At 34.5% G+C, this 27767-nt stretch overlaps 5 non-coding genes across 5 annotated transcripts; all 5 read left to right on the top strand.

Annotated features, from left to right (window-relative positions):
- The first annotated feature begins 5262 nt into the window (after positions 1-5262).
- Positions 5263-5336, top strand: TRNAS-ACU (transfer RNA serine (anticodon ACU)). Its single transcript has one exon. It is a non-coding gene; the product is annotated as a tRNA-Ser (tRNA).
- Positions 5337-12746: 7410 nt separating this feature from the next.
- Positions 12747-12820, top strand: TRNAY-AUA (transfer RNA tyrosine (anticodon AUA)). The gene has a single exon. It is a non-coding gene; the product is annotated as a tRNA-Tyr (tRNA).
- Positions 12821-15082: 2262 nt separating this feature from the next.
- On the top strand, positions 15083-15156 carry TRNAS-ACU (transfer RNA serine (anticodon ACU)). Its single transcript has one exon. It is a non-coding gene; the product is annotated as a tRNA-Ser (tRNA).
- A 7409-nt stretch (positions 15157-22565) lies between these two features.
- Positions 22566-22639, top strand: TRNAY-AUA (transfer RNA tyrosine (anticodon AUA)). Its single transcript has one exon. It is a non-coding gene; the product is annotated as a tRNA-Tyr (tRNA).
- Positions 22640-24906: 2267 nt separating this feature from the next.
- On the top strand, positions 24907-24980 carry TRNAS-ACU (transfer RNA serine (anticodon ACU)). The gene has a single exon. It is a non-coding gene; the product is annotated as a tRNA-Ser (tRNA).
- Positions 24981-27767: the final 2787 nt, after the last annotated feature.

Genomic DNA, 27767 nt, shown 5'->3' with positions numbered 1-27767 from the left:
GAAAATCTTTATTTAAGGGTGAAGATGTTTCTCACAAAATCGTTGCCCCAATGCATCATTGAAATTCAAGCTGGAAAGATGATTTTAATATATCACTTGTACATTTTGTATTGCTCTTCTGGTGACAATGTAGTTTGTTTTTGTCAATTACCCTTTTAATAATAGGGTAAAGAAAATTAAATGGATTTTTGAAAGAAAACAATACTGTCAATATACTATTAAAACAAATTAAAATGGTAAAAGTTATTGTACTTTAAGTAAAAATAAAAGAGCCAAAATATCAATCCCAGTTTTGGATTACTTTAATTAACAAAAAAAAAATGCATATAGCAGAGGATAGTTTCAATCTGCCTACCGCTGGGTTATGGGCCCAGCATGCTTCCATTGCAGTACTCTGCTGCACATGTAAGTGCAAGAGATCCTGAAGCACTCACTCATCATGGGAAAGTACCAATGTGTTTCTTCGTTGGTTGATGGAAGAAACATCTTACAAAAACTCTCCAGATTATTGACTTTTTAAAGTTTTTCTAGGAAAAGTTTTATATGAATGCTTATTAGCATTTGTCAGTATGGACTTTTGCAAAGTGTCTCTGTGGCGCAATCAGTTAGTGTGCATGGCTATTAACCAAAAGGTTGGTGGTTCAATCCCACCCAGGGACGTAATTGACCTTGTGATCAGGTTTTGGTGATCTTTAAGTAGACAAGTCAAAATTTCAAACCCCCTGTTCTGGTGTAGGGTACCTGGCCTTCTCTGATGTAATCAGAGTTAGATTTGATTCAGTGATTTTATAAAAACAGCTAGGAAGCACAATTTAGCAGTGGGTTGCAGAGAAAAAGAAATATGCTGGCAAAAAAAATCCAATTGAGTGATTAAACAGCTCTTCATTTTCTGGCTTTATTTTTATGCTAACAAATTTGTTCTCTGAAAAGTGTCCACAAAGCCAAGTCTCTGATTAACACCTTTGTAAAGATGGTTTTTAACCTATTACTAAATTAAACTTGCTTCATTGGAAAGGCAGCAAGATGCATCCTCATTTCAATGTCTACTGAAATAATACAGGTTGACACCAGGAAACATTAACGCCACTGCATCCTTGCTGCTTTCTCATGTGGAAGTCTGTTTAATGTGAAAACAAGGTGATATCTAATTAGCACACAGGTAAGGAATTAAGAAAATCTTTATTTAAGGGTGAAAATGTTTCTCACAAAATCGTTGCCCCAATGCATCATTGAAATTCAAGCTGGAAAGATGATTTTAATATATCACTTGTACATTTTGTATTACTCTTCTGGTGACAATGTAGTTTGTTTTTGTCAATTACCATTTTAATAATAGGGTAAAGAAAATTAAGTGGATTTTTGAAAGAAAACAATACTTTTAATATACTATTAAAACAATTTAAAATGGTAAAAGTTATTGTACTGTAAGTAAAAATAAAAGAGCCAACATATCAATCCCAGTTTTGGATTACTTTAATTAACAAAAAAAAATGCATATAGCAGAGGATAGTTTCAATCTGCCTACCGCTGGGTTATGGGCCCAGCATGCTTCCATTGCAGTACTCTGCTGCACATGTAAGTGCAAGTAATCCTGAAGCACTCACTCATCATGGGAAAGTACCAATGTGTTTCTTCGTTGGTTGATGGAAGAAACATCTTACAAAAACTCTCCAGATTATTGACTTTTTAAAGTTTTTCTAGGAAAAGTTTTATATGAATGCTTATTAGCCTTTGTCAGTATGGACTTTTGCAAAGTGTCTCTGTGGCGCAATCAGTTAGTGTGCACGGCTATTAACCAAAAGGTTGGTGGTTCAATCCCACCCAGGGACGTAATTGACCTTGTTATCAGATTTTGGTGATCTTTAAGTAGACAAGTCAAAATTTCAAACCCCCTGTTCTGGTGTAGGGTACCTGGCCTTCTCTGATGTAATCAGAGTTAGATTTGATTCAGTGATTTTATAAAAACAGCTAGGAAGCACAATTTAGCAGTGGGTTGCAGAGAAAAAGAAATCTGCTGGCAAAAAAAATCCAATTGAGTGATTAAACAGCTCTTCATTTTCTGGCTTTATTTTTATGCTAACAAATTTGTTCTCTGAAAAGTGTCCACAAAGCCAAGTCTCTGATTAACACCTTTGTAAAGATGGTTTTTCACCTATTACTAAATTAAACTTGCTTCATTGGAAAGGCAGCAAGATGCATCCTCATTTCAATGTCTACTGAAATAATACAGGTTGACACCAGGAAACATTAACGCCACTGCATCCTTGCTGCTTTCTCATGTGGAAGTCTGTTTAATGTGAAAACAAGGTGATATCTAATTAGCACACAGGTAAGGAATTAAGAAAATCTTTATTTAAGGGTGAAAATGTTTCTCACAAAATCGTTGCCCCAATGCATAATTGAAATTCAAGCTGGAAAGATGATTTTAATATCACTTGTACATTTTGTATTACTCTTCTGGTGACAATGTAGTTTGTTTTTGTCAATTACCATTTTAATAATAGGGTAAAGAAAATTAAGTGGATTTTTGAAAGAAAACAATACTTTTAATATACTATTAAAACAAATTAATATGGTAAAAGTTATTGTACTGTAAGTAAAAATAAAAGAGCCAACATATCAATCCCAGTTTTGGATTACTTTAATTAACAAAAAAAAAATGCATATAGCACAGGATAGTTTCAATCTGCCTACCTCTGGGTTATGTGCCCAGCATGCTTCCATTGCTGTACTCTGCTGCACATGTAAGTGCAATAGATCCTGAAGCACTCACTCATCATGGGAAAGTACCAATGTGTTTCTTCGTTGGTTGATGGAAGAAACATCTTACAAAAACTCTCCAGATTATTGACTTTTTAAAGTTTTTCTAGGAAACGTTTTAGATGAATGCTTATTAGCCTTTGTCAGTATGTACTTTTGCAAAGTGTCTCTGTGGCGCAATCAGTTAGTGTGTATGGCTATTAACCAAAAGGTTGGTGGTTCAATCCCACCCAGGGACGTAATTGACCTTGCTATCAGATTTTGGTGATCTTTAAGTAGACAAGTCAAAATTTCAAACCCACTCTTATGGTGTAGGGTACCTGGCCTTCTCTGATGTAATCAGAGTTAGATTTGATTAAGTGATTTTATAAAAACAGCTAGGAAGCACAATTTAGCAGTGGGTTGCAGAGAAAAAGAAATATGCTGGCAAAAAAAATCCAATTGAGTGATTAAACAGCTCTTCATTTTCTGGCTTTATTTTTATGCTAACAAATTTGTTCTCTGAAAAGTGTCCACAAAGCCAAGTCTCTGATTAACACCTTTGTAAGGATGGTTTTTCACCTATTACTAAATTAAACTTGCTTCATTGGAAAGGCAGCAAGATGCATCCTCATTTCAATGTCTACTGAAATAATACAGGTTGACACCAGGAAACATTAACGCCACTGCATCCTTGCTGCTTTCTCATGTGGAAGTCTGTTTAATGTGAAAACAAGGTGATATCTAATTAGCACACAGGTAAGGAATTAAGAAAATCTTTATTTAAGGGTGAAAATGTTTCTCACAAAATCGTTGCCCCAATGCATCATTGAAATTCAAGCTGGAAAGATGATTTTAATATATCACTTGTACATTTTGTATTGCTCTTCTGGTGACAATGTAGTTTGTTTTTGTCAATTACCATTTTAATAATAGGGTAAAGAAAATTAAGTGGATTTTTAAAAGAAAACAATACTTTCAATATACTATTAAAACAAATTAAAATGGTAAAAGTTATTGTACTTTAATGAAAAATAAAAGAGCAAAAATATCAATCCCAGTTTTGGATTACTTTAATTAACAAAAAAAATGCATATAGCAGAGGATAGTTTTAATCTGCCTACCTCTGGGTTATGGGCCCAGCATGCTTCCATTGCAGTACTCTGCTGCACATGTAAGTGCAAGAGATCCTGAAGCACTCACTCATCATGGGAAAGTACCAATGTGTTTCTTCGTTGGTGGATGGAAGAAACATCTTACAAAAACTCTCCAGATTATTGACTTTTTAAAGTTTTTCTAGGAAACGTTTTAGATGAATGCTTATTAGCCTTTGTCAGTATGTACTTTTGCAAAGTGTCTCTGTGGCGCAATCAGTTAGTGTGTACGGCTATAAACCAAAAGGTTGGTGGTTCAATCCCACCCAGGGACGTAATTGACCTTGTTATCAGATTTTGGTGATCTTTAAGTAGACAAGTCAAAATTTCAAACCCCCTGTTCTGGTGTAGGGTACCTGGCCTTCTCTGATGTAATCAGAGTTAGATTTGATTCAGTGATTTTATAAAAACAGATAGGAAGCACAATTTAGCAGTGGTTTGCAGAGAAAAAGAAATATGCTGGCAGAAAAATCCAATTGAGTGATTAAACAGCTCTTCATTTTCTGGCTTTATTTTTATGCTAACAAATTTGTTCTTTGAAAAGTGTCCACAAAGCCAAGTCTCTGATTAACACCTTTGTAGGGATGGTTTTTCACCTATTACTAAATTAAACTTGCTTCATTGGAAAGGCAGCAAGATGCATCCTCATTTCAATGTCTACTGAAATAATACAGGTTGACACCAGGAAACATTAACGCAACTGCATCCTTGCTGCTTTCTCATGTAGAAGTCTGTTTAATGTGAAAACAAGGTGATATCTAATTAGCACACAGGTTAGGAATTAAGAAAATCTTTATTTAAGGGTGAAGATGTTTCTCACAAAATTGTTGCCCCAATGCATCATTGAAATTCAAGCTGGAAAGATGATTTTAATATATCACTTGTACATTTTGCATTGCTCTTCTGGTGACAATGTAGTTTGTTTTTGTCAATTACCCTTTTAATAATAGGGTAAAGAAAATTAAGTGGATTTTTTAAAGAAAACTATACTGTCAATATACTATTAAAACAAATTAAAATGGTAAAAGTTATTGTACTTTAAGTAAAAATAAAAGAGCAAAAATATCAATCCCAGTTTTGATTACTTAAATTAACAAAAAAAATGCATATAGCAAAGGATAGTTTCAATCTGCCTACCTCTGGGTTATGGGCCCAGCATGCTTCCATTGCAGTACTCTGCGGCACATGTAAGTGCAAGAGATCCTGAAGCACTCACTCATCATGGGAAAGTACCAATGTGTTACTTCGTTGGTTGATGGAAGAAACATCTTACAAAAACTCTCCAGATTATTGACTTTTTAAAGTTTTTCTAGGAAACGTTCCAGATGTATGCTTATTAGCCTTTGTCAGTATGTACTTTTTACAAAGTGTCTCTGTGGCGCAATCGGTTAGTGTGTCTGGCTACTAACCGAAAGGTTGGTGGTTCAATCCCACCCAGGGACGTAATTGACCTTGTTATCAGATTTTGGTGATCTTTAAGTAGACAAGTCAAAATTTCAAACCCCCTGTTATGGTGTAGGGTACCTGGCCTTCTCTGATGTAATCAGAGTTAGATTTGATTCAGTGATTTTATAAAAACAGATAGGAAGCACAATTTAGCAGTGGGTTGCAGAGAAAAAGAAATATGCTGGCAAAAAAAATCCAATTGAGTGATTAAACAGCTCTTCATTTTCTGGCTTTATTTTTATGCTAACAAATTTGTTCTCTGAAAAGTGTCCACAAAGCCAAGTCTCTGATTAACACCTTTGTAGGGATGGTTTTTCACCTATTACTAAATTAAACTTGCTTCATTGGAAAGGCAGCAAGATGCATCCTCATTTCAATTTCTACTGAAATAATACAGGTTGACACCAGGAAACATTAACGCCACTGCATCCTTGCTGCTTTCTCATGTGGAAGTCTGTTTAATGTGAAAACAAGGTGATATCTAATTAGCACACAGGTAAGGAATTAAGAAAATCTTTATTTAAGGGTGAAGATGTTTCTCACAAAATCGTTGCCCCAATGCATCATTGAAATTCAAGCTGGAAAGATGATTTTAATATATCACTTGTACATTTTGTATTGCTCTTCTGGTGACAATGTAGTTTGTTTTTGTCAATTACCCTTTTAATAATAGGGTAAAGAAAATTAAGTGGATTTTTTAAAGAAAACTATACTGTCAATATACTATTCAAACAAATTAAAATGGTAAAAGTTATTGTACTTCAAGTAAAAATAAAAGAGCAAAAATATCAATCCCAGTTTTGATTACTTAAATTAACAAAAAAAATGCATATAGCAAAGGATAGTTTCAATCTGCCTACCTCTGGGTTATGGGCCCAGCATGCTTCCATTGCAGTACTCTGCTGCACATGTAAGTGCAAGAGATCCTGAAGCACTCACTCATCATGGGAAAGTACCAATGTGTTTCTTCGTTGGTTGATGGAAGAAACATTTTACAAAAACTCTCCAGATTATTGACTTTTTAAAGTTTTTCTAGGAAACGTTCTAGATGTATGCTTATTAGCCTTTGTCAGAATGTATTTTTAGCGAAGTGTCTCTGTGGCGCAATCGGTTAGTGTATCCGGCTACTAACCAAAAGGTTGGTGGTTCAATCCTACCCAGGGACGTTATTGACCTTGTTATCAGATTTTGGTGATCTTTAAGTAGACAAGTCAAAATTTCAAACCCCCTGTTATGGTGTAGGGTACCTGGCCTTTTCTGATGTAATCAGAGTTAGATTTGATTCAGTGATTTAATAAAAACAGCTAGGAAGCACAATTTAGCAGTGGGTTGCAGAGAAAAAGAAATATGCTGGCAAAAAAAATCCAATTGAGTGATTAAACAGCTCTTCATTTTCTGGCTTTATTTTTATGCTAACAAATTTGTTCTCTGAAAAGTGTCCACAAAGCCAAGTCTCTGATTAACACCTTTGTAGGGATGGTTTTTCACCTATTACTAAATTAAACTTGCTTCATTGGAAAGGCAGCAAGATGCATCCTCATTTCAATGTCTACTGAAATAATACAGGTTGACACCAGGAAACATTAACGCCACTGCATCCTTGCTGCTTTCTCATGTAGAAGTCTGTTTATTGTGAAAACAAGGTGATATCTAATTAGCACACAGGTAAGGAATTAAGAAAATCTTTATTTAAGGGTGAAGATGTTTCTCACAAAATCGTTGCCCCAATGCATCATTGAAATTCAAGCTGGAAAGATGATTTTAATATATCACTTGTACATTTTGTATTGCTCTTCTAGTGACAATGTAGTTTGTTTTTGTCAATTACCCTTTTAATAATAGGGTAAAGAAAATTAAGTGGATTTTTTAAAGAAAACTATACTGTCAATATACTATTAAAACAAATTAAAATGGTAAAAGTTATTGTACTTTAAGTAAAAATAAAAGAGCAAAAATATCAATCCCAGTTTTGATTACTTAAATTAACAAAAAAAATGCATATAGCAAAGGATAGTTTCAATCTGCCTACCTCTGGGTTATGGGCCCTGTATGCTTCCATTGCAGTACTCTGCTGCACATGTAAGTGCAAGAGATCCTGAAGCACTCACTCATCATGGGAAAGTACCAATGTGTTTCTTCATTGGTTGATGGAAGAAACATCTTACAAAAACTCTCCAGATTATTAATCGTTGCCCCAATGCATCATTGAAATTCAAGCTGGAAAGATGATTTTAATATATCACTTGTACATTTTGTATTGCTCTTCTGGTGACAATGTAGTTTGTTTTTGTCAATTACCATTTTAATAATAGGGTAAAGAAAATTAAGTGGATTTTTAAAAGAAAACAATACTTTCAATATACTATTAAAACAAATTAAAATGGTAAAAGTTATTGTACTTTAATGAAAAATAAAAGAGCAAAAATATCAATCCCAGTTTTGGATTACTTTAATTAACAAAAAAAATGCATATAGCAGAGGATAGTTTTAATCTGCCTACCTCTGGGTTATGGGCCCAGCATGCTTCCATTGCAGTACTTTGCTGCACATGTAAGTGCAAGAGATCCTGAAGCACTCAGTCATCAATGGAAAGTACCAATGTGTTTCTTCGTTGGTTGATGGAAGAAACATCTTACAAAAACTCTCCAGATTATTGACTTTTTAAAGTTTTTCTAGGAAACGTTCTAGATGTATGCTTATTAGCCTTTGTCAGTAAGCACTTTTTGCAAAGTGTCTCTGTGGCGCAATCGGTTAGTGTGTCCGGCTACTAATCAAAAGGTTGGTGGTTCACTCCCACCCAGGGACGTAATTGACCTTGTTATCAGATTTTGGTGATCTTTAAGTAGACAAGTCAAAATTTAAAACCCTCTGTTATGGTGTAGGGTACCTGGCCTTCTCTGATGTAATCAGAGTTAGATTTGATTCATCGATTTTATAAAAACAGCTAGGAAGCACAATTTAGCAGTGGGTTGCAGAGATAAAGAAATATGCTGGCAAAAAAAATCCAATTGAGTGATTAAACAGCTCTTCATTTTCTGGCTTTATTTTTATGCTAACAAATTTGTTCTCTGAAAAGTGTCCACAAAGCCAAGTCTCTGATTAACACCTTTGTAGGGATGGTTTTTCACCTATTACTAAATTAAACTTGCTTCATTGGAAAGGCAGCAAGATGCATCCTCATTTCAATGTCTACTGAAATAATACAGGTTGACACCAGGAAACATTAACGCCACTGCATCCTTGCTGCTTTCTCATGTAGAAGTCTGTTTAATGTGAAAACAAGGTGATATCTAATTAGCACACAGGTAAGGAATTAAGAAAATCTTTATTTAAGGGTGAAGATGTTTCTCACAAAATCGTTGCCCCAATGCATCATTGAAATTCAAGCTGGAAAGATGATTTTAATATATCACTTGTACATTTTGTATTGCTCTTCTGGTGACAATGTAGTTTGTTTTTGTCAATTACCCTTTTAATAATAGGGTAAAGAAAATTAAGTGGATTTTTTAAAGAAAACTATACTGTCAATATACTATTAAAACAAATTAAAATGGTAAAAGTTATTGTACTTTAAGTAAAAATAAAAAAGCAAAAATATCAATCCCAGTTTTGATTACTAAAATTAACAAAAAAAAATGCATATAGCAGAGGATAGTTTCAATCTGCCTACCTCTGGGTTATGTGCCCAGCATGCTTCCATTGCTGTACTCTGCTGCACATGTAAGTGCAATAGATCCTAAAGCACTCACTCATCATGGGAAAGTACCAATGTGTTTCTTCGTTGGTTGATGGAAGAAACATCTTACAAAAACTCTCCAGATTATTGACTTTTTAAAGTTTTTCTAGGAAAAGTTTTAGATGAATGCTTATTAGCCTTTGTCAGTATGTACTTTTGCAAAGTGTCTCTGTGGCGCAATCAGTTAGTGTGTATGGCTATTAACCAAAAGGTTGGTGGTTCAATCCCACCCAGGGACGTAATTGACCTTGTTATCAGATTTTGGTGATCTTTAAGTAGACAAGTCAAAATTTCAAACCCCCTCTTATGGTGTAGGGTACCTGGCCTTCTCTGATGTAATCAGAGTTAGATTTGATTCAGTGATTTTATAAAAACAGCTAGGAAGCACAATTTAGCAGTGGGTTGCAGAGAAAAAGAAATATGCTGGCAAAAAAAATCCAATTGAGTGATTAAACAGCTCTTCATTTTCTGGCTTTATTTTTATGCTAACAAATTTGTTCTCTGAAAAGTGTCCACAAAGCCAAGTCTCTGATTAACACCTTTGTAAAGATGGTTTTTAACCTATTACTAAATTAAACTTGCTTCATTGGAAAGGCAGCAAGATGCATCCTCATTTCAATGTCTACTGAAATAATACAGGTTGACACCAGGAAACATTAACGCCACTGCATCCTTGCTGCTTTCTCATGTGGAAGTCTGTTTAATGTGAAAACAAGGTGATATCTAATTAGCACACAGGTAAGGAATTAAGAAAATCTTTATTTAAGGGTGAAAATGTTTCTCACAAAATCGTTGCCCCAATGCATCATTGAAATTCAAGCTGGAAAGATGATTTTAATATATCACTTGTACATTTTGTATTACTCTTCTGGTGACAATGTAGTTTGTTTTTGTCAATTACCATTTTAATAATAGGGTAAAGAAAATTAAGTGGATTTTTGAAAGAAAACAATACTTTTAATATACTATTAAAACAAATTAAAATGGTAAAAGTTATTGTACTGTAAGTAAAAATAAAAGAGCCAACATATCAATCCCAGTTTTGGATTACTTTAATTAACAAAAAAAATGCATATAGCAGAGGATAGTTTCAATCTGCCTACCGCTGGGTTATGGGCCAAGCATGCTTCCATTGCAGTACTCTGCTGCACATGTAAGTGCAAGAGATCCTGAAGCACTCACTCATCATGGGAAAGTACCAATGTGTTTCTTCGTTGGTTGATGGAAGAAACATCTTACAAAAACTCTCCAGATTATTGACTTTTTAAAGTTTTTCTAGGAAAAGTTTTATATGAATGCTTATTAGCCTTTGTCAGTATGGACTTTTGCAAAGTGTCTCTGTGGCACAATCAGTTAGTGTGCACGGCTATTAACCAAAAGGTTGGTGGTTCAATCCCACCCAGGGACGTAATTGACCTTGTTATCAGATTTTGGTGATCTTTAAGTAGACAAGTCAAAATTTCAAACCCCCTGTTCTGGTGTAGGGTACCTGGCCTTCTCTGATGTAATCAGAGTTAGATTTGATTCAGTGATTTTATAAAAACAGCTAGGAAGCACAATTTAGCAGTGGGTTGCAGAGAAAAAGAAATCTGCTGGCAAAAAAAATCCAATTGAGTGATTAAACAGCTCTTCATTTTCTGGCTTTATTTTTATGCTAACAAATTTGTTCTCTGAAAAGTGTCCACAAAGCCAAGTCTCTGATTAACACCTTTGTAAAGATGGTTTTTAACCTATTACTAAATTAAACTTGCTTCATTGGAAAGGCAGCAAGATGCATCCTCATTTCAATGTCTACTGAAATAATACAGGTTGACACCAGGAAACATTAACGCCACTGCATCCTTGCTGCTTTCTCATGTGGAAGTCTGTTTAATGTGAAAACAAGGTGATATCTAATTAGCACACAGGTAAGGAATTAAGAAAATCTTTATTTAAGGGTGAAAATGTTTCTCACAAAATCGTTGCCCCAATGCATCATTGAAATTCAAGCTGGAAAGATGATTTTAATATCACTTGTACATTTTGTATTACTCTTCTGGTGACAATGTAGTTTGTTTTTGTCAATTACCATTTTAATAATAGGGTAAAGAAAATTAAGTGGATTTTTGAAAGAAAACAATACTTTTAATATACTATTAAAACAAATTAATATGGTAAAAGTTATTGTACTGTAAGTAAAAATAAAAGAGCCAACATATCAATCCCAGTTTTGGATTACTTTAATTAACAAAAAAAAAATGCATATAGCACAGGATAGTTTCAATCTGCCTACCTCTGGGTTATGTGCCCAGCATGCTTCCATTGCTGTACTCTGCTGCACATGTAAGTGCAATAGATCCTGAAGCACTCACTCATCATGGGAAAGTACCAATGTGTTTCTTCGTTGGTTGATGGAAGAAACATCTTACAAAAACTCTCCAGATTATTGACTTTTTAAAGTTTTTCTAGGAAACGTTTTAGATGAATGCTTATTAGCCTTTGTCAGTATGTACTTTTGCAAAGTGTCTCTGTGGCGCAATCAGTTAGTGTGTATGGCTATTAACCAAAAGGTTGGTGGTTCAATCCCACCCAGGGACGTAATTGACCTTGCTATCAGATTTTGGTGATCTTTAAGTAGACAAGTCAAAATTTCAAACCCACTCTTATGGTGTAGGGTACCTGGCCTTCTCTGATGTAATCAGAGTTAGATTTGATTAAGTGATTTTATAAAAACAGCTAGGAAGCACAATTTAGCAGTGGGTTGCAGAGAAAAAGAAATATGCTGGCAAAAAAAATCCAATTGAGTGATTAAACAGCTCTTCATTTTCTGGCTTTATTTTTATGCTAACAAATTTGTTCTCTGAAAAGTGTCCACAAAGCCAAGTCTCTGATTAACACCTTTGTAAGGATGGTTTTTCACCTATTACTAAATTAAACTTGCTTCATTGGAAAGGCAGCAAGATGCATCCTCATTTCAATGTCTACTGAAATAATACAGGTTGACACCAGGAAACATTAACGCCACTGCATCCTTGCTGCTTTCTCATGTGGAAGTCTGTTTAATGTGAAAACAAGGTGATATCTAATTAGCACACAGGTAAGGAATTAAGAAAATCTTTATTTAAGGGTGAAAATGTTTCTCACAAAATCGTTGCCCCAATGCATCATTGAAATTCAAGCTGGAAAGATGATTTTAATATATCACTTGTACATTTTGTATTGCTCTTCTGGTGACAATGTAGTTTGTTTTTGTCAATTACCATTTTAATAATAGGGTAAAGAAAATTAAGTGGATTTTTAAAAGAAAACAATACTTTCAATATACTATTAAAACAAATTAAAATGGTAAAAGTTATTGTACTTTAATGAAAAATAAAAGAGCAAAAATATCAATCCCAGTTTTGGATTACTTTAATTAACAAAAAAAATGCATATAGCAGAGGATAGTTTTAATCTGCCTACCTCTGGGTTATGGGCCCAGCATGCTTCCATTGCAGTACTCTGCTGCACATGTAAGTGCAAGAGATCCTGAAGCACTCACTCATCATGGGAAAGTACCAATGTGTTTCTTCGTTGGTGGATGGAAGAAACATCTTACAAAAACTCTCCAGATTATTGACTTTTTAAAGTTTTTCTAGGAAACGTTTTAGATGAATGCTTATTAGCCTTTGTCAGTATGTATTTTGCAAAGTGTCTCTGTGGCGCAATCAGTTAGTGTGTTCGGCTATAAACCAAAAGGTTGGTGGTTCAATCCCACCCAGGGACGTAATTGACCTTGTTATCAGATTTTGGTGATCTTTAAGTAGACAAGTCAAAATTTCAAACCCCCTGTTCTGGTGTAGGGTACCTGGCCTTCTCTGATGTAATCAGAGTTAGATTTGATTCAGTGATTTTATAAAAACAGATAGGAAGCACAATTTAGCAGTGGTTTGCAGAGAAAAAGAAATATGCTGGCAGAAAAATCCAATTGAGTGATTAAACAGCTCTTCATTTTCTGGCTTTATTTTTATGCTAACAAATTTGTTCTCTGAAAAGTGTCCACAAAGCCAAGTCTCTGATTAACACCTTTGTAAGGATGGTTTTTCACCTATTACTAAATTAAACTTGCTTCATTGGAAAGGCAGCAAGATGCATCCTCATTTCAATGTCTACTGAAATAATACAGGTTGACACCAGGAAACATTAACGCCACTGCATCCTTGCTGCTTTCTCATGTGGAAGTCTGTTTAATGTGAAAACAAGGTGATATCTAATTAGCACACAGGTAAGGAATTAAGAAAATCTTTATTTAAGGGTGAAAATGTTTCTCACAAAATCGTTGCCCCAATGCATCATTGAAATTCAAGCTGGAAAGATGATTTTAATATATCACTTGTACATTTTGTATTGCTCTTCTGGTGACAATGTAGTTTGTTTTTGTCAATTACCATTTTAATAATAGGGTAAAGAAAATTAAGTGGATTTTTAAAAGAAAACAATACTTTCAATATACTATTAAAACAAATTAAAATGGTAAAAGTTATTGTACTTTAATGAAAAATAAAAGAGCAAAAATATCAATCCCAGTTTTGGATTACTTTAATTAACAAAAAAAATGCATATAGCAGAGGATAGTTTTAATCTGCCTACCTCTGGGTTATGGGCCCAGCATGCTTCCATTGCAGTACTCTGCTGCACATGTAAGTGCAAGAGATCCTGAAGCACTCACTCATCATGGGAAAGTACCAATGTGTTTCTTCGTTGGTGGATGGAAGAAACATCTTACAAAAACTCTCCAGATTATTGACTTTTTAAAGTTTTTCTAGGAAACGTTTTAGATGAATGCTTATTAGCCTTTGTCAGTATGTACTTTTGCAAAGTGTCTCTGTGGCGCAATCAGTTAGTGTGTACGGCTATAAACCAAAAGATTGGTGGTTCAATCCCACCCAGGGACGTAATTGACCTTGTTATCAGATTTTGGTGATCTTTAAGTAGACAAGTCAAAATTTCAAACCCCCTGTTCTGGTGTAGGGTACCTGGCCTTCTCTGATGTAATCAGAGTTAGATTTGATTCAGTGATTTTATAAAAACAGATAGGAAGCACAATTTAGCAGTGGTTTGCAGAGAAAAAGAAATATGCTGGCAGAAAAATCCAATTGAGTGATTAAACAGCTCTTCATTTTCTGGCTTTATTTTTATGCTAACAAATTTGTTCTTTGAAAAGTGTCCACAAAGCCAAGTCTCTGATTAACACCTTTGTAGGGATGGTTTTTCACCTATTACTAAATTAAACTTGCTTCATTGGAAAGGCAGCAAGATGCATCCTCATTTCAATGTCTACTGAAATAATACAGGTTGACACCAGGAAACATTAACGCAACTGCATCCTTGCTGCTTTCTCATGTAGAAGTCTGTTTAATGTGAAAACAAGGTGATATCTAATTAGCACACAGGTTAGGAATTAAGAAAATCTTTATTTAAGGGTGAAGATGTTTCTCACAAAATTGTTGCCCCAATGCATCATTGAAATTCAAGCTGGAAAGATGATTTTAATATATCACTTGTACATTTTGCATTGCTCTTCTGGTGACAATGTAGTTTGTTTTTGTCAATTACCCTTTTAATAATAGGGTAAAGAAAATTAAGTGGATTTTTTAAAGAAAACTATACTGTCAATATATTATTAAAACAAATTAAAATGGTAAAAGTTATTGTACTTTAAGTAAAAATAAAAGAGCAAAAATATCAATCCCAGTTTTGATTACTTAAATTAACAAAAAAAATGCATATAGCAAAGGATAGTTTCAATCTGCCTACCTCTGGGTTATGGGCCCAGCATGCTTCCATTGCAGTACTCTGCTGCACATGTAAGTGCAAGAGATCCTGAAGCACTCACTCATCATGGGAAAGTACCAATGTGTTACTTCGTTGGTTGATGGAAGAAACATCTTACAAAAACTCTCCAGATTATTGACTTTTTAAAGTTTTTCTAGGAAACGTTCCAGATGTATGCTTATTAGCCTTTGTCAGTATGTACTTTTTACAAAGTGTCTCTGTGGCGCAATCGGTTAGTGTGTCTGGCTACTAACCGAAAGGTTGGTGGTTCAATCCCACCCAGGGACGTAATTGACCTTGTTATCAGATTTTGGTGATCTTTAAGTAGACAAGTCAAAATTTCAAACCCCCTGTTATGGTGTAGGGTACCTGGCCTTCTCTGATGTAATCAGAGTTAGATTTGATTCAGTGATTTTATAAAAACAGATAGGAAGCACAATTTAGCAGTGGGTTGCAGAGAAAAAGAAATATGCTGGCAAAAAAAATCCAATTGAGTGATTAAACAGCTCTTCATTTTCTGGCTTTATTTTTATGCTAACAAATTTGTTCTCTGAAAAGTGTCCACAAAGCCAAGTCTCTGATTAACACCTTTGTAGGGATGGTTTTTCACCTATTACTAAATTAAACTTGCTTCATTGGAAAGGCAGCAAGATGCATCCTCATTTCAATTTCTACTGAAATAATACAGGTTGACACCAGGAAACATTAACGCCACTGCATCCTTGCTGCTTTCTCATGTGGAAGTCTGTTTAATGTGAAAACAAGGTGATATCTAATTAGCACACAGGTAAGGAATTAAGAAAATCTTTATTTAAGGGTGAAGATGTTTCTCACAAAATCGTTGCCCCAATGCATCATTGAAATTCAAGCTGGAAAGATGATTTTAATATATCACTTGTACATTTTGTATTGCTCTTCTGGTGACAATGTAGTTTGTTTTTGTCAATTACCCTTTTAATAATAGGGTAAAGAAAATTAAGTGGATTTTTTAAAGAAAACTATACTGTCAATATACTATTCAAACAAATTAAAATGGTAAAAGTTATTGTACTTCAAGTAAAAATAAAAGAGCAAAAATATCAATCCCAGTTTTGATTACTAAAATTAACAAAAAAAATGCATATAGCAAAGGATAGTTTCAATCTGCCTACCTCTGGGTTATGGGCCCAGCATGCTTCCATTGCAGTACTCTGCTGCACATGTAAGTGCAAGAGATCCTGAAGCACTCACTCATCATGGGAAAGTACCAATGTGTTTCTTCGTTGGTTGATGGAAGAAACATTTTACAAAAACTCTCCAGATTATTGACTTTTTAAAGTTTTTCTAGGAAACGTTCTAGATGTATGCTTATTAGCCTTTGTCAGAATGTATTTTTAGCGAAGTGTCTCTGTGGCGCAATCGGTTAGTGTATCCGGCTACTAACCAAAAGGTTGGTGGTTCAATCCCACCCAGGGACGTTATTGACCTTGTTATCAGATTTTGGTGATCTTTAAGTAGACAAGTCAAAATTTCAAACCCCCTGTTATGGTGTAGGGTACCTGGCCTTTTCTGATGTAATCAGAGTTAGATTTGATTCAGTGATTTAATAAAAACAGCTAGGAAGCACAATTTAGCAGTGGGTTGCAGAGAAAAAGAAATATGCTGGCAAAAAAAATCCAATTGAGTGATTAAACAGCTCTTCATTTTCTGGCTTTATTTTTATGCTAACAAATTTGTTCTCTGAAAAGTGTCCACAAAGCCAAGTCTCTGATTAACACCTTTGTAGGGATGGTTTTTCACCTATTACTAAATTAAACTTGCTTCATTGGAAAGGCAGCAAGATGCATCCTCATTTCAATGTCTACTGAAATAATACAGGTTGACACCAGGAAACATTAACGCCACTGCATCCTTGCTGCTTTCTCATGTAGAAGTCTGTTTATTGTGAAAACAAGGTGATATCTAATTAGCACACAGGTAAGGAATTAAGAAAATCTTTATTTAAGGGTGAAGATGTTTCTCACAAAATCGTTGCCCCAATGCATCATTGAAATTCAAGCTGGAAAGATGATTTTAATATATCACTTGTACATTTTGTATTGCTCTTCTAGTGACAATGTAGTTTGTTTTTGTCAATTACCCTTTTAATAATAGGGTAAAGAAAATTAAGTGGATTTTTTAAAGAAAACTATACTGTCAATATACTATTAAAACAAATTAAAATGGTAAAAGTTATTGTACTTTAAGTAAAAATAAAAGAGCAAAAATATCAATCCCAGTTTTGATTACTTAAATTAACAAAAAAAATGCATATAGCAAAGGATAGTTTCAATCTGCCTACCTCTGGGTTATGGGCCCTGTATGCTTCCATTGCAGTACTCTGCTGCACATGTAAGTGCAAGAGATCCTGAAGCACTCACTCATCATGGGAAAGTACCAATGTGTTTCTTCATTGGTTGATGGAAGAAACATCTTACAAAAACTCTCCAGATTATTAATCGTTGCCCCAATGCATCATTGAAATTCAAGCTGGAAAGATGATTTTAATATATCACTTGTACATTTTGTATTGCTCTTCTGGTGACAATGTAGTTTGTTTTTGTCAATTACCATTTTAATAATAGGGTAAAGAAAATTAAGTGGATTTTTAAAAGAAAACAATACTTTCAATATACTATTAAAACAAATTAAAATGGTAAAAGTTATTGTACTTTAATGAAAAATAAAAGAGCAAAAATATCAATCCCAGTTTTGGATTACTTTAATTAACAAAAAAAATGCATATAGCAGAGGATAGTTTTAATCTGCCTACCTCTGGGTTATGGGCCCAGCATGCTTCCATTGCAGTACTTTGCTGCACATGTAAGTGCAAGAGATCCTGAAGCACTCAGTCATCAATGGAAAGTACCAATGTGTTTCTTCGTTGGTTGATGGAAGAAACATCTTACAAAAACTCTCCAGATTATTGACTTTTTAAAGTTTTTCTAGGAAACGTTCTAGATGTATGCTTATTAGCCTTTGTCAGTAAGCACTTTTTGCAAAGTGTCTCTGTGGCGCAATCGGTTAGTGTGTCCGGCTACTAATCAAAAGGTTGGTGGTTCACTCCCACCCAGGGACGTAATTGACCTTGTTATCAGATTTTGGTGATCTTTAAGTAGACAAGTCAAAATTTAAAACCCCCTGTTATGGTGTAGGGTACCTGGCCTTCTCTGATGTAATCAGAGTTAGATTTGATTCATCGATTTTATAAAAACAGCTAGGAAGCACAATTTAGCAGTGGGTTGCAGAGATAAAGAAATATGCTGGCAAAAAAAATCCAATTGAGTGATTAAACAGCTCTTCATTTTCTGGCTTTATTTTTATGCTAACAAATTTGTTCTCTGAAAAGTGTCCACAAAGCCAAGTCTCTGATTAACACCTTTGTAGGGATGGTTTTTCACCTATTACTAAATTAAACTTGCTTCATTGGAAAGGCAGCAAGATGCATCCTCATTTCAATGTCTACTGAAATAATACAGGTTGACACCAGGAAACATTAACGCCACTGCATCCTTGCTGCTTTCTCATGTAGAAGTCTGTTTAATGTGAAAACAAGGTGATATCTAATTAGCACACAGGTAAGGAATTAAGAAAATCTTTATTTAAGGGTGAAGATGTTTCTCACAAAATCGTTGCCCCAATGCATCATTGAAATTCAAGCTGGAAAGATGATTTTAATATATCACTTGTACATTTTGTATTGCTCTTCTGGTGACAATGTAGTTTGTTTTTGTCAATTACCCTTTTAATAATAGGGTAAAGAAAATTAAGTGGATTTTTTAAAGAAAACTATACTGTCAATATACTATTAAAACAAATTAAAATGGTAAAAGTTATTGTACTTTAAGTAAAAATAAAAAAGCAAAAATATCAATCCCAGTTTTGATTACTAAAATTAACAAAAAAAAATGCATATAGCAGAGGATAGTTTCAATCTGCCTACCTCTGGGTTATGTGCCCAGCATGCTTCCATTGCTGTACTCTGCTGCACATGTAAGTGCAATAGATCCTAAAGCACTCACTCATCATGGGAAAGTACCAATGTGTTTCTTCGTTGGTTGATGGAAGAAACATCTTACAAAAACTCTCCAGATTATTGACTTTTTAAAGTTTTTCTAGGAAAAGTTTTAGATGAATGCTTATTAGCCTTTGTCAGTATGTACTTTTGCAAAGTGTCTCTGTGGCGCAATCAGTTAGTGTGTATGGCTATTAACCAAAAGGTTGGTGGTTCAATCCCACCCAGGGACGTAATTGACCTTGTTATCAGATTTTGGTGATCTTTAAGTAGACAAGTCAAAATTTCAAACCCCCTCTTATGGTGTAGGGTACCTGGCCTTCTCTGATGTAATCAGAGTTAGATTTGATTCAGTGATTTTATAAAAACAGCTAGGAAGCACAATTTAGCAGTGGGTTGCAGAGAAAAAGAAATATGCTGGCAAAAAAAATCCAATTGAGTGATTAAACAGCTCTTCATTTTCTGGCTTTATTTTTATGCTAACAAATTTGTTCTCTGAAAAGTGTCCACAAAGCCAAGTCTCTGATTAACACCTTTGTAAAGATGGTTTTTAACCTATTACTAAATTAAACTTGCTTCATTGGAAAGGCAGCAAGATGCATCCTCATTTCAATGTCTACTGAAATAATACAGGTTGACACCAGGAAACATTAACGCCACTGCATCCTTGCTGCTTTCTCATGTGGAAGTCTGTTTAATGTGAAAACAAGGTGATATCTAATTAGCACACAGGTAAGGAATTAAGAAAATCTTTATTTAAGGGTGAAAATGTTTCTCACAAAATCGTTGCCCCAATGCATCATTGAAATTCAAGCTGGAAAGATGATTTTAATATATCACTTGTACATTTTGTATTACTCTTCTGGTGACAATGTAGTTTGTTTTTGTCAATTACCATTTTAATAATAGGGTAAAGAAAATTAAGTGGATTTTTGAAAGAAAACAATACTTTTAATATACTATTAAAACAAATTAAAATGGTAAAAGTTATTGTACTGTAAGTAAAAATAAAAGAGCCAACATATCAATCCCAGTTTTGGATTACTTTAATTAACAAAAAAAATGCATATAGCAGAGGATAGTTTCAATCTGCCTACCGCTGGGTTATGGGCCAAGCATGCTTCCATTGCAGTACTCTGCTGCACATGTAAGTGCAAGAGATCCTGAAGCACTCACTCATCATGGGAAAGTACCAATGTGTTTCTTCGTTGGTTGATGGAAGAAACATCTTACAAAAACTCTCCAGATTATTGACTTTTTAAAGTTTTTCTAGGAAAAGTTTTATATGAATGCTTATTAGCCTTTGTCAGTATGGACTTTTGCAAAGTGTCTCTGTGGCACAATCAGTTAGTGTGCACGGCTATTAACCAAAAGGTTGGTGGTTCAATCCCACCCAGGGACGTAATTGACCTTGTTATCAGATTTTGGTGATCTTTAAGTAGACAAGTCAAAATTTCAAACCCCCTGTTCTGGTGTAGGGTACCTGGCCTTCTCTGATGTAATCAGAGTTAGATTTGATTCAGTGATTTTATAAAAACAGCTAGGAAGCACAATTTAGCAGTGGGTTGCAGAGAAAAAGAAATCTGCTGGCAAAAAAAATCCAATTGAGTGATTAAACAGCTCTTCATTTTCTGGCTTTATTTTTATGCTAACAAATTTGTTCTCTGAAAAGTGTCCACAAAGCCAAGTCTCTGATTAACACCTTTGTAAAGATGGTTTTTAACCTATTACTAAATTAAACTTGCTTCATTGGAAAGGCAGCAAGATGCATCCTCATTTCAATGTCTACTGAAATAATACAGGTTGACACCAGGAAACATTAACGCCACTGCATCCTTGCTGCTTTCTCATGTGGAAGTCTGTTTAATGTGAAAACAAGGTGATATCTAATTAGCACACAGGTAAGGAATTAAGAAAATCTTTATTTAAGGGTGAAAATGTTTCTCACAAAATCGTTGCCCCAATGCATCATTGAAATTCAAGCTGGAAAGATGATTTTAATATCACTTGTACATTTTGTATTACTCTTCTGGTGACAATGTAGTTTGTTTTTGTCAATTACCATTTTAATAATAGGGTAAAGAAAATTAAGTGGATTTTTGAAAGAAAACAATACTTTTAATATACTATTAAAACAAATTAATATGGTAAAAGTTATTGTACTGTAAGTAAAAATAAAAGAGCCAACATATCAATCCCAGTTTTGGATTACTTTAATTAACAAAAAAAAATGCATATAGCACAGGATGGTTTCAATCTGCCTACCTCTGGGTTATGTGCCCAGCATGCTTCCATTGCTGTACTCTGCTGCACATGTAAGTGCAATAGATCCTGAAGCACTCACTCATCATGGGAAAGTACCAATGTGTTTCTTCGTTGGTTGATGGAAGAAACATCTTACAAAAACTCTCCAGATTATTGACTTTTTAAAGTTTTTCTAGGAAACGTTTTAGATGAATGCTTATTAGCCTTTGTCAGTATGTACTTTTGCAAAGTGTCTCTGTGGCGCAATCAGTTAGTGTGTATGGCTATTAACCAAAAGGTTGGTGGTTCAATCCCACCCAGGGACGTAATTGACCTTGCTATCAGATTTTGGTGATCTTTAAGTAGACAAGTCAAAATTTCAAACCCACTCTTATGGTGTAGGGTACCTGGCCTTCTCTGATGTAATCAGAGTTAGATTTGATTAAGTGATTTTATAAAAACAGCTAGGAAGCACAATTTAGCAGTGGGTTGCAGAGAAAAAGAAATATGCTGGCAAAAAAAATCCAATTGAGTGATTAAACAGCTCTTCATTTTCTGGCTTTATTTTTATGCTAACAAATTTGTTCTCTGAAAAGTGTCCACAAAGCCAAGTCTCTGATTAACACCTTTGTAAGGATGGTTTTTCACCTATTACTAAATTAAACTTGCTTCATTGGAAAGGCAGCAAGATGCATCCTCATTTCAATGTCTACTGAAATAATACAGGTTGACACCAGGAAACATTAACGCCACTGCATCCTTGCTGCTTTCTCATGTGGAAGTCTGTTTAATGTGAAAACAAGGTGATATCTAATTAGCACACAGGTAAGGAATTAAGAAAATCTTTATTTAAGGGTGAAAATGTTTCTCACAAAATCGTTGCCCCAATGCATCATTGAAATTCAAGCTGGAAAGATGATTTTAATATATCACTTGTACATTTTGTATTGCTCTTCTGGTGACAATGTAGTTTGTTTTTGTCAATTACCATTTTAATAATAGGGTAAAGAAAATTAAGTGGATTTTTAAAAGAAAACAATACTTTCAATATACTATTAAAACAAATTAAAATGGTAAAAGTTATTGTACTTTAATGAAAAATAAAAGAGCAAAAATATCAATCCCAGTTTTGGATTACTTTAATTAACAAAAAAAATGCATATAGCAGAGGATAGTTTTAATCTGCCTACCTCTGGGTTATGGGCCCAGCATGCTTCCATTGCAGTACTCTGCTGCACATGTAAGTGCAAGAGATCCTGAAGCACTCACTCATCATGGGAAAGTACCAATGTGTTTCTTCGTTGGTGGATGGAAGAAACATCTTACAAAAACTCTCCAGATTATTGACTTTTTAAAGTTTTTCTAGGAAACGTTTTAGATGAATGCTTATTAGCCTTTGTCAGTATGTATTTTGCAAAGTGTCTCTGTGGCGCAATCAGTTAGTGTGTTCGGCTATAAACCAAAAGGTTGGTGGTTCAATTCCACCCAGGGACGTAATTGACCTTGTTATCAGATTTTGGTGATCTTTAAGTAGACAAGTCAAAATTTCAAACCCCCTGTTCTGGTGTAGGGTACCTGGCCTTCTCTGATGTAATCAGAGTTAGATTTGATTCAGTGATTTTATAAAAACAGATAGGAAGCACAATTTAGCAGTGGTTTGCAGAGAAAAAGAAATATGCTGGCAGAAAAATCCAATTGAGTGATTAAACAGCTCTTCATTTTCTGGCTTTATTTTTATGCTAACAAATTTGTTCTTTGAAAAGTGTCCACAAAGCCAAGTCTCTGATTAACACCTTTGTAGGGATGGTTTTTCACCTATTACTAAATTAAACTTGCTTCATTGGAAAGGCAGCAAGATGCATCCTCATTTCAATGTCTACTGAAATAATACAGGTTGACACCAGGAAACATTAACGCCACTGCATCCTTGCTGCTTTCTCATGTAGAAGTCTGTTTAATGTGAAAACAAGGTGATATCTAATTAGCACACAGGTTAGGAATTAAGAAAATCTTTATTTAAGGGTGAAGATGTTTCTCACAAAATTGTTGCCCCAATGCATCATTGAAATTCAAGCTGGAAAGATGATTTTAATATATCACTTGTACATTTTGTATTGCTCTTCTGGTGACAATGTAGTTTGTTTTTGTCAATTACCCTTTTAATAATAGGGTAAAGAAAATTAAGTGGATTTTTTAAAGAAAACTATACTGTCAATATACTATTAAAACAAATTAAAATGGTAAAAGTTATTGTACTTTAAGTAAAAATAAAAGAGCAAAAATATCAATCCCAGTTTTGATTACTTAAATTAACAAAAAAAATGCATATAGCAAAGGATAGTTTCAATCTGCCTACCTCTGGGTTATGGGCCCAGCATGCTTCCATTGCAGTACTCTGCTGCACATGTAAGTGCAAGAGATCCTGAAGCACTCACTCATCATGGGAAAGTACCAATGTGTTTCTTCGTTGGTTGATGGAAGAAACATCTTACAAAAACTCTCCAGATTATTGACTTTTTAAAGTTTTTCTAGGAAACGTTCTAGATGTATGCTTATTAGCCTTTGTCAGTATGTACTTTTTGCAAAATGTCTCTGTGGCGCAATCGGTTAGTGTGTCTGGCTACTAACCAAAAGGTTGATGGTTCAATCCCACCCAGGGATGTAATTGACCTTGTTATCAGATTTTGGTGATCTTTAAGTAGACAAGTCAAAATTTCAAACCCCCTGTTATGGTGTAGGGTACCTGGCCTTCTCTGATGTAATCAGAGTTAGATTTGATTCATTGATTTTATAAAAACAGCTAGGAAGCACAATTTAGCAGTGGGTTGCAGAGAAAAAGAAATATGCTGGCAAAAAAAATCCAATTGAGTGATGAAACAGCTCTTCATTTTCTGGCTTTATTTTTATGCTAACAAATTTGTTCTCTGAAAAGTGTCCACAAAGCCAAGTCTCTGATTAACACCTTTGTAGGGATGGTTTTTCACCTATTACTAAATTAAACTTGCTTCATTGGAAAGGCAGCAAGATGCATCCTCATTTCAATGTCTACTGAAATAATACAGGTTGACACCAGGAAACATTAACGCCACTGCATCCTTGCTGCTTTCTCATGTAGAAGTCTGTTTAATGTGAAAACAAGGTGATATCTAATTAGCACACAGGTAAGGAATTAAGAAAATCTTTATTTAAGGGTGAAGATGTTTCTCACAAAATCGTTGCCCCAATGCATCATTGAAATTCAAGCTGGAAAGATGATTTTAATATATCACTTGTACATTTTGTATTGCTCTTCTGGTGACAATGTAGTTTGTTTTTGTCAATTACCCTTTTAATAATAGGGTAAAGAAAATGAAGTGGATTTTTTTTAAGGAAAACTATACTGTCAATATACTATTAAAACAAATTAAAATGGTAAAAGTTATTGTACTTTAAGTAAAAATAAAAGAGCAAAAATATCAATCCCAGTTTTGATTACTTAAATTAACAAAAAAAAAATGCATATAGCAAAGGATAGTTTCAATCTGCCTACCTCTGGGTTATGGGCCCAGCATGCTTCCATTGCAGTACTCTGCTGCACATGTAAGTGCAAGAGATCCTGAAGCACTCACTCATCATGGGAAAGTACCAATGTGTTACTTCGTTGGTTGATGGAAGAAACATCTTACAAAAACTCTCCAGATTATTGACTTTTTAAAGTTTTTCTAGGAAACGTTCCAGATGTATGCTTATTAGCCTTTGTCAGTATGTACTTTTTACGAAGTGTCTCTGTGGCGCAATCGGTTAGTGTGTCTGGCTACTAACCGAAAGGTTGGTGGTTCAATCCCACCCAGGGACGTAATTGACCTTGTTATCAGATTTTGGTGATCTTTAAGTAGACAAGTCAAAATTTCAAACCCCCCGTTATGGTGTAGGGTACCTGGCCTTCTCTGATGTAATCAGAGTTAGATTTGATTCAGTGATTTTATAAAAACAGATAGGAAGCACAATTTAGCAGTGGGTTGCAGAGAAAAAGAAATATGCTGGCAAAAAAAATCCAATTGAGTGATTAAACAGCTCTTCATTTTCTGGCTTTATTTTTATGCTAACAAATTTGTTCTCTGAAAAGTGTCCACAAAGCCAAGTCTCTGATTAACACCTTTGTAGGGATGGTTTTTCACCTATTACTAAATTAAACTTGCTTCATTGGAAAGGCAGCAAGATGCATCCTCATTTCAATTTCTACTGAAATAATACAGGTTGACACCAGGAAACATTAACGCCACTGCATCCTTGCTGCTTTCTCATGTGGAAGTCTGTTTAATGTGAAAACAAGGTGATATCTAATTAGCACACAGGTAAGGAATTAAGAAAATCTTTATTTAAGGGTGAAGATGTTTCTCACAAAATCGTTGCCCCAATGCATCATTGAAATTCAAGCTGGAAAGATGATTTTAATATATCACTTGTACATTTTGTATTGCTCTTCTGGTGACAATGTAGTTTGTTTTTGTCAATTACCCTTTTAATAATAGGGTAAAGAAAATTAAGTGGATTTTTTAAAGAAAACTATACTGTCAATATACTATTCAAACAAATTAAAATGGTAAAAGTTATTGTACTTCAAGTAAAAATAAAAGAGCAAAAATATCAATCCCAGTTTTGATTACTTAAATTAACAAAAAAAATGCATATAGCAAAGGATAGTTTCAATCTGCCTACCTCTGGGTTATGGGCCCAGCATGCTTCCATTGCAGTACTCTGCTGCACATGTAAGTGCAAGAGATCCTGAAGCACTCACTCATCATGGGAAAGTACCAATGTGTTTCTTCGTTGGTTGATGGAAGAAACATTTTACAAAAACTCTCCAGATTATTGACTTTTTAAAGTTTTTCTAGGAAACGTTCTAGATTTATGCTTATTAGCCTTTGTCAGAATGTATATTTAGCGAAGTGTCTCTGTGGCGCAATCGGTTAGTGTATCCGGCTACTAACCAAAAGGTTGGTGCTTCAATCCCACCCAGGGACGTAATTGACCTTGTTATCAGATTTTGGTGATCTTTAAGTAGACAAGTCAAAATTTCAAACCCCCTGTTATGGTGTAGGGTACCTGGCCTTTTCTGATGTAATCAGAGTTAGATTTGATTCAGTGATTTAATAAAAACAGCTAGGAAGCACAATTTAGCAGTGGGTTGCAGAGAAAAAGAAATATGCTGGCAAAAAAAATCCAATTGAGTGATTAAACAGCTCTTCATTTTCTGGCTTTATTTTTATGCTAACAAATTTGTTCTCTGAAAAGTGTCCACAAAGCCAAGTCTCTGATTAACACCTTTGTAGGGATGGTTTTTCACCTATTACTAAATTAAACTTGCTTCATTGGAAAGGCAGCAAGATGCATCCTCATTTCAATGTCTACTGAAATAATACAGGTTGACACCAGGAAACATTAACGCCACTGCATCCTTGCTGCTTTCTCATGTAGAAGTCTGTTTATTGTGAAAACAAGGTGATATCTAATTAGCACACAGGTAAGGAATTAAGAAAATCTTTATTTAAGGGTGAAGATGTTTCTCACAAAATCGTTGCCCCAATGCATCATTGAAATTCAAGCTGGAAAGATGATTTTAATATATCACTTGTACATTTTGTATTGCTCTTCTGGTGACAATGTAGTTTGTTTTTGTCAATTACCCTTTTAATAATAGGGTAAAGAAAATTAAGTGGATTTTTTAAAGAAAACTATACTGTCAATATACTATTAAAACAAATTAAAATGGTAAAAGTTATTGTACTTTAAGTAAAAATAAAAGAGCAAAAATATCAATCCCAGTTTTGATTACTTAAATTAACAAAAAAAATGCATATAGCAAAGGATAGTTTCAATCTGCCTACCTCTGGGTTATGGGCCCTGTATGCTTCCATTGCAGTACTCTGCTGCACATGTAAGTGCAAGAGATCCTGAAGCACTCACTCATCATGGGAAAGTACCAATGTGTTTCTTCATTGGTTGATGGAAGAAACATCTTACAAAAACTCTCCAGATTATTAATCATTGCCCCAATGCATCATTGAAATTTAAGCTGGAAAGATGATTTTAATATATCACTTGTACATTTTGTATTGCTCTTCTGGTGACAATGTAGTTTGTTTTTGTCAATTACCATTTTAATAATAGGGTAAAGAAAATTAAGTGGATTTTTAAAAGAAAACAATACTTTCAATATACTATTAAAACAAATTAAAATGGTAAAAGTTATTGTACTTTAATGAAAAATAAAAGAGCAAAAATATCAATCCCAGTTTTGGATTACTTTAATTAACAAAAAAAATGCATATAGCAGAGGATAGTTTTAATCTGCCTACCTCTGGGTTATGGGCCCAGCATGCTTCCATTGCAGTACTTTGCTGCACATGTAAGTGCAAGAGATCCTGAAGCACTCAGTCATCAATGGAAAGTACCAATGTGTTTCTTCGTTGGTTGATGGAAGAAACATCTTACAAAAACTCTCCAGATTATTGACTTTTTAAAGTTTTTCTAGGAAACGTTCTAGATGTATGCTTATTAGCCTTTGTCAGTATGTACTTTTTGCAAAGTCTCTCTGTGGCGCAATCGGTTAGTGTGTCCGGCTACTAATCAAAAGGTTGGT

This window comes from Pseudophryne corroboree (assembly GCF_028390025.1).
Source record: "Pseudophryne corroboree isolate aPseCor3 chromosome 7 unlocalized genomic scaffold, aPseCor3.hap2 SUPER_7_unloc_1, whole genome shotgun sequence".
Lineage (NCBI taxonomy): Eukaryota > Metazoa > Chordata > Amphibia > Anura > Myobatrachidae > Pseudophryne > Pseudophryne corroboree.
This window is presented reverse-complemented; position numbering and strand designations above follow the sequence as displayed.